This window comes from Tenrec ecaudatus, chromosome 3 (assembly GCF_050624435.1).
Source record: "Tenrec ecaudatus isolate mTenEca1 chromosome 3, mTenEca1.hap1, whole genome shotgun sequence".
In the NCBI taxonomy this organism is placed as follows: domain Eukaryota; kingdom Metazoa; phylum Chordata; class Mammalia; order Afrosoricida; family Tenrecidae; genus Tenrec; species Tenrec ecaudatus.
In genome coordinates this window covers 61,562,522-61,570,545 of record NC_134532.1, presented here as the reverse complement: position 1 = coordinate 61,570,545, position 8,024 = coordinate 61,562,522, and positions in this window count along the sequence as shown.

The following is an 8,024-nucleotide window of genomic DNA, read 5'->3' as shown; positions in this document are numbered from 1 at the left end:
AAAGTACAGGGGTGGCGTTTAGCCTGTCAATCAGCTTGCACTGATGACCTCCCCTGGAGGTGCTACCAAGATCTACCTCCTCCCTGGAGGCCAGCCGCTCCTTGCCTTCCCCTTCCCCTTCCCCTTCACCTTCCCCTTCCCTCCTGGCTGACCCTGATCGCTGCCAGAGCCCAGCGATGCATCCACTGCTGTTGGAGCAACCCAACTGCGCACCCACCAACCTGGGATCCGCCTGTGTTCTGCATCGTTGCATGTGCTTGTGTGAGTCTGCAGAGGGATTTATGGACCAGTACTGGACTTACGGACTTGAGTTGGACTGGGCTGGGGTCTTTTCTTGATATATCAAGCTTCCTGCTATAAAGCTCGCTCTATACACATAGGAGTATCACTGGATGGTTTCTCTAAGTCAACCCCACTGAACACAGACACAAAATGAGAATTCTAAGATGCCCCCAAAGCCCAGAAAGGAAGCGAGTTGAAGTGATAGCAGTGGTCACCTGTGTGACCACTGTGAGACACTGCTAGAAGGACAGACAGAGCGGAGGCGCCTGCTCTGGGGACGGAGACATGTGTTAGCAATTTCACTGACGATGGTTCGAGGACAGCACATTCCAGGGACGACAGAGTGGGAGTTAGGAGCATGAAACTGAGATGTCTTGCTTTGCTAGTGAAAGGGAACCTGAAGGCCGTGAGTTCAACCTCACAGTAATTTAGGACCTTTTTTTTTCTTTAAAGATAAGGGTGACTGGAACATGTTGGTGTTCAGAGAGAGAAGGCACCACGGAGGGCGAATATTCAAGGACTGAAGGGATCTTTAATGGAAAACATGTGTCCGAGAGAGTGGGGCAATCTGTGCGGCTGCCTCTGCAGCTCCTCCCTAGTGCAGCTGCCCGGGGCTGCAGACAATGGTGGTGGCGCCCTGGTCAGTGGTTTCTCCCCTGTGCGCCGTTCTCCGGGATTGCACCACTGGCCTCGGCCCAGTTGCCCTGCGGTGCTCCATAGGCCGTCTCCCCTTTGGAAACAACGGTAGGCCAGACCCCACGATGTCAGTAGGCTGGGTTTCCTAGCCCTGAACTCCAGTGCCCCCGAAAGGATGGCTCCACCTAGTGTTGAACTAGCCTTCTCCAAATCCACCAGGATTTGGAACCTGTTTTGGAAATGTTACCAGTTGTCTTGTTCCAGAGTCTTTATATTGGAAATATCATTTAAACCCATAGCCATGCAATAACCTGCCTTACTTGCCCTTAAACCAGCTCTGGGATTTTCTCCAGTTTTCGCTTAGCCAGCTGCTGTTTCATGCCCGCGTCTGGATCAGGGCAGATGGTGATAGAGAGCAAAGGTGGCAGTGGGTGTGGAGTGGGGGGTGGTGCCCGTTCCTTCTAGGAAGTTCAAGGCACAGGAAGATTAAGGAGTTCCAGCAGGTCCGGGTTCCCACACTCCAGCCAACTGCCTATGCACCTTCTTTATCCATTCATTCATCTGCTCCTCCCTTCAACGGGGTGTATTAGTGCACCCACAATATGCCAGTATTCCAGAGAACAGGAGATGAAAGTACTGGGACAGCTTTCTGAAAGACTGAAACTAGCCCATCAGTGACTCAGAGGCCTAGACACGCCTACGTTTTCTCTTGGTTCCAGCCAAGAGAAAGGGAAAAACCTGTTTTCTTCATCCACCTCGGTGCTGGGCTCATTCTATGAACCAATGAGAGTGCCAGATGTCACTCATCTCTCCAGTTTCTCCGCCCCCCCCCCCCCCAGGTCTGAGCAAGGCAGCCATTGAGCAACTCTGAGCAATCAGGTAAACACAAGAGGCCAATCACCCCCAGAGACTTCGCTGGTTTGTCAGGTTTCTTCAAAGAGATGAATGTGTCCATCACAATGATTCTTGCTATTCAGCTAGGGACCAAGGAATGCGTGTTATCACATTTGGAACTGAATCATGCCGGATCCTATTGCAGCACAAGTCATTGTCTAGGTTTCTCACCCTCCCACTGCTTCACAGTCAGAGCCCCAGCAGGCCCACTTCCACCCAGGGATGTCTGGCTCTGCCTCCACTTCCTCCCCACCCACGCTCAGAGGCCACCCAGGAGGCCCTGAGTCCCACTAGCACCCTCGGTTCCTCCAGGGCCAGAGAGGAGTCCAGCATGAGGCAAGGGGTAGGAAGAGGCGGAGACAGCAAGCAGACAGAATATTCCACTGCACTTTAACATAGCCATACAGCCAAAATGTAGCAGCCTTACAGCCAATGCCACACACGGGTTCAAACTGCCAACCTTTTAGCACTTAATCATTTGCACCACTCAGGGAGCCCTGTGGCATAATGGTTATAGGCTGCTAACCACAAGGTTTATAATTCGAAACCACTTGCCACTCTAGGAGCAAGAAGAGGCTTTCTACTCCCACAAAGAGGTAGCCTCTCAGAAACCCACAGAGGCAGCTCTACCTTGTCCTAGAGGCGTGGGTCACTCTGGGTCAGAATCCACTCAATGGCAGTGAGGGAGGTGGCAGTTTTACAACAGATTGTTCCTATTGTGTTGTTTGACGTGCTGTGGAGCAGACTCAGACACAGAGGGGCCCATGTGACAGAGAACTGCTCTAAAGGGTTTCACTGGCTGTAATCCTTAACAGGAACAGATCCGAACCCTGAGGACAGGGGGGTGGGGTTCAAAGGCCTGCATTTAACTTAACTGTTTCACCACCAGGTCCCTTTTACAATATGTTGGTACTTTCTCAATGTTTGATTAAAAGCCAAAACATTTCCACAGCAGAAAATGTAAAATATTGAAAAGGATTCATGGGAAATAAAGTCAGCCCAAATTCTACCACCCAGAAATAAGCACTGTTAACATTTGATCCATGTTCTGGTCTTTATCCCCCGATCTCTGACGTATATTAATAGACTGGTTATCAGTATAGTACTTACTGTTTCCCTATTGCATTTTTTCCACTTGATAATAAATTGTTCCCTTTCACCCACGTGTTTAGATGTTCTTCTACAATGTACTTAGTGACTACATTCCAGCGACAGAAAGTGTAATGATGATAACAGCTGATAACTGTCATAAAGAGCCCTGTTAGGACAGTGGGTTAAGCTCGGGGCTGCTAACCAAAAGATTGGAGGTTTAAGCCTACGGCCAGCTGCTTCCATAAAGGTGTGCAGCTTCGGTAAACTTAAGAGGCAGTCCTACTCTTGTCCTACGGGGTCTCTATGCGTGACCATGGACCCAATGGCAGGGGGCGGGTAATGCTTATCTAAAGCTCGCAGGAGTAACTCGTTAATCCTCACAATAACCCAATGTGGAAAATGCAATGAAAGCAGCCCAGGTGTACAAGTGAGGAAAGGGGGAGAGTAGGAAAGCATGGAGCAGCAGAATATAGACCCAGTCTCAATGTCCAGCATCTTCATCCACAGGCCAACCCTTGCCATCATTTATTTAGCAGGCTCCAGGCACACGTGGGAGCTGTTTCGGGTTTGGCTCCAGACCCTCACAATACAGAGACTACCTCTGGAAAGTCAGTGCCACTCTGTTTGCTTGCCCGGTGCATGTCAAAGCGACAGCCACTCTACACGGCAGTCTGCTAAGTGTGCGATGGCATTATGAAGGGGTTTGAAATACTGTAGTCTCTGAAGTGTGCGCTAGCACCATGGAAAAGTCTGCAGTGTTGAAGAGACGCAAAATGAATACACGCTGTTGGGAAGATGCTGCCAGTAGATCTGCTCGGCGCAGCGTTGCCCCAGACCATCCATGTGGAAAGCATATCATTGTAACTGTGAAGCACAATCAAGCTAGGATGGACTGGACTTCGCCTTGGGTAGTTTTTTGCTATCATACACAATGCTTACTTGAACATCCTTGAATACATACTTTTCTTATAATAGTTACTAGGCCAAAGGAGAACTTACTTTTAAGACTTTAGCTACATTATATTGCAAAATTCCAGAAACATACCAAATTATATTTTAGCACATAAAATATACTACTTTCTTATGAATGATGATTTTTCTTTTTTCTGTGCAATCTGATTGGCAAAAATAACCCCTCCTGATTATTTCAATGTGCATTTCCTGCTTCAGGAGAATTTTTTTCTTACAATTATTGGCTATTGCATTTTTTTCTTTTCTAATAAACTCATTTGCTTACATTCTCCCCTTGGGTACTCTCTTTTCTTATGAGTTTCTGACAATGTTCATATCTAACCATTTTGGTCCGCTATGCATAGTGGAAACAATTCAAAGTTGTCAGCCGCCTCTCAAAATGGTTAGTAGTGTTTGTTTCTTCTTTGCGGCCCCTTACATTTTTCATTTTAACTCGTCTTTTCCCTTAGGTTCTGTCCTAAATGTCACACTTAATTCCCTACTACCCCAAGAAAAGATAAATATTCACTGAGATGTTTACCTCTTTCCAAAGTCATTTAGTGGATTTCTGATCAGGAGAGGGGCCCATTAATGGTGGTTATGGATTGGGCTGCTAACCAAACGTCAGCAGTTTGAAACCACAGGGACCCAAGGGATGAGGCCGTCTACTCCCCTGAAGAGTTAGCCTTGGAGTTAAAAAAAAATAGAAAAAGAGTTACAGTCTTGGAAGCCTCCGGTGGTGGGGGTGTAGGGGGGGCAGGCAAGTCCCCTCTGTCCTATAGGGTCATTAGGAGCCGGAGTCAACTCAATGCCAGTGAGTTTGGTTTGGTTTTGAGTTTGACCCGGGGAGAGGAAATTGCAGAAAATCAGAACAACCTTTGCGATGATTTGCCCAGCTCAGTATTTACTTTACTGCCATTTTTCAAAAGGTCTCCCCTGGGGGAAGGCTGGATCCAGTGCCCTTTTGTGGGCCTCTGGGGAATCAGTCCCAGCCTCTCAGTCCTGCCTGACTCTTGCAGAGCCCGCCTCCCCGGAGGCTTCATTTCCTGTCGCTGGGGTTTCCGGCTGGAGTCAAGATGCTATCCTGCGGCTGCTGGGAGCTGTAAGCTGGCCATCTGTGTGCACTTGGACCACGTTCCTCTTCTCCTCGGGCTCCCTAAAGAGGATGTTTCAGGAAAACAAACACCTGCAGTTTCGGAAGACATTGACAAATTGGCCCATGGATTTCAGCAGTGTGCTTTTTTTGTTTGATTTTTTAAAATTGCTTTTATAAAAGTCCACTAAACCATATCCCTTGGGAAACAACCCCGCCCAGGGACCACCCTCTCTCTGGCCGTGCTCCTAATGCAGAAAGGTTTGTCACCCACCAGGGTGCTTGCAGAGGGACAGGAATGGTCAAGCTAGTGAGCTGCATTTCCTCAGCGACCAGTGGAATTAAGGAAAGGCCACTCAAGTGCACGAGAGCCACATATTACTGGCATACATGGTCTTTCTAGACAGTCAGGGTCAGGTGGGAACCGAATGAGAGACCTCCTAATGCCTGAGCAGGAATTCAGCATTGAAGGCAATGAAGCTGCTGGATAGTTACAAAAGCAACAACAGCAACAACAACAACAACAACCAAACCCACTGCCAGGGGGTCAGTTCTGACTCAGCAGTCCTGCGTCAGACTTCCAAGACTGGGAATCTGTATAGACACAGACAGCCTCACCTTCCTCCTATGGAACGACTGGTGGGTGTGAACCCCAACTAAAGAGTGGATGAATTCAGTGTGTTTCCAATACTCCTCACTGCTCATTTGGAGAAAAAATAAAGCAAAATATTGTCTCTGCATATTTTAGCTTCCTATCCTAACTTCACAGTCTTTTATTTTTCTATTAAAAACGTACCCAAGGTCTCTCAAGAGAGTTCCCCCAGCGAACTTGCAATGGCAGAGAGAGAAATGAAATGAGCCCTGAGGCAGGGCAGGAGGGTCCAGGACCAGGACCAGCCACGGGTCTTAGTCTCTTGTATTAATGTCACAGATTCCACCCCAGCTTTGTTGGCAGGAGATGCAGCAAAGCCAGAAGCAAACAAAATATTACCCCCCCCCCCCACTAACGAACCCAACTCCTATGGACCCCGTGGGACAGAGTAGAACTACACCTTAGCGTTTCCAGGGGTGTAACCTTTACAGAAAGCAGACGGGCACACCTCTCTCCGGTGGCGTGGCTGCTGGGTTTGAACGTCAGTCTCTGAGTTAGCCGCCCAACACGTAGCCTGCTGCAGTCCCGAGGGCCTTGGAGCAAGAGCTCTGGTCCTCCCAGTTCTTCAACGTCTCCGGAAGTAACCACGAATCACACAGACTTCAAACTTAGAAGGAAACAGTGTTGTTGCCTATGAAATACCTGTTAGGTCTCTCTCTCCGGGCTAGATTCCAACCTCAGTCTTTGGCTCCGCATGAGAAAGAATTCACACCGAAGCCGGGCTCGTGATCCAAGTGAATTTAATGAGAGTTAAAAGAAGCTTCAGGTTTTACTTGGCATCCATAGGATTCCTTTTTACCATGCGGCCTGGCAGAGACTGATCGGGGTCACTCAAAGATCTCTTTCCTAAGTTTTCCTCCCACAAAGATGACCAGACAAGACCCCTCCCCTCTCGGTTCCTGCCTTTCAAGGATTCCCGGGGGAGGCGTGGTGAACGACCCCAGGTCTGTCCCATTGACTGAATTGCAATCACCTGGCCCAGGTGGGCTGATCCAGGTTAACGCCCATCTGTGCCCACCGGCGGGAAAATCCAGCTTTGTCCTATGCTGACTCTCCTGGGCATGCGTCAATGGACACCCCAATCCCTATGCTAAGCTACCTAACATACCAACTTTCAGAAAGTGTTGGTTTTCTTACACTTATCAATTTTCACACACACACATCCACACTTGTGTTTATCTAAGCAGTGAGGGGTTGCTTAGAAGGAGAAAACGGAAGTAAAAGGGAGAAATTCTAAGATCCTCAGAGCATCACATTATACCCGTTAACCAATAATTTTCATGACAACCTTTGTTAAAAATGAGAATCCTTTTAGACTGCAGTAATCACTGTGAAGGGGGTGCTGAGAGCTTCCAGATGCCCTATTACTACCATCTTACTTCCGTCCCCTGCATTTGTTGTGGTTAATGAACCAATATCGACTTTTTCTTAAATCTATACTTAATTCAGATTCACCCCAAATTTTTCTCTGGTGCCCTTTATCTTTTCCCAGATTCCATCTTCGCTTAGTCCCCATGCCCTGTGGGAAGCAGAAAGATCTCTTCCAGGTTGTCTCCCCCAAATATGTGTTAGGCTTAGGACGCTGCTTGCAGCTAATGGTAAATGATAGTCAAGTTACCTCCATGAAGGCTGTCAGCTGCCAGCCTACTGTCTGGTCCCACCACAGATGGGGCTGTTAAGGACCATGGGCTACTTCTCCCTAAAGACTTGCAGCCATCAGTCTGGTCCCTGCAGGGTGGGTTTACACCCTCCTGATAATGGTTTCTATAGTGAGCCAGAGAACAGGTCAAACAGGCTCTGTGACATCCAAAGTTAGGCTGCCATCCTGAATCTACGATCCGCCCATCTTGTCACATGGGGACCCCTATTACCTCCCCTTCCTATTACGTGGATATCCCTAGATCACCCCCCTCCCATTACTGTATTACCTATAGCACAGCCCTTTCCTGTGATGTATGTCCTCACCTGTAACTGGGGGGCTTGCATGTCCCCAGAAAATATAAAAGCCTTGGTTAGCAATAAAGATTTCTCTCTCCACGTGGACCACCAAGTGAGGCTGAGATGAGCATGCTATCGTGAAATGTGTCTGACTCCATTATTTCCATCTCTCTTCTAGCTCTCATGCTCTTTATGACTTTACTATCATCTTTACTTCTTATTGCTGTACGGTAGCACCCACCAGACCCGTGATGATGTGTTAGGGCGGGTACCCTGACAATGCCCGTCATGCTTCTCTTGGTTGTGACATGACTCAGACTTCTGTCCTTTGTGATGACCTTGGTAACTCGAGCAGGACTGCTCAGGGAAGTCTCAAATAGTCTCAAACTTGGGTTTGTCTGATGTTTTCCCCATGATAAATATGCTTCGGGGAGGAAGACCAAATGACGGATGAAGTGAGCTTCTCCTGAGGTAACAGGGCAAAGG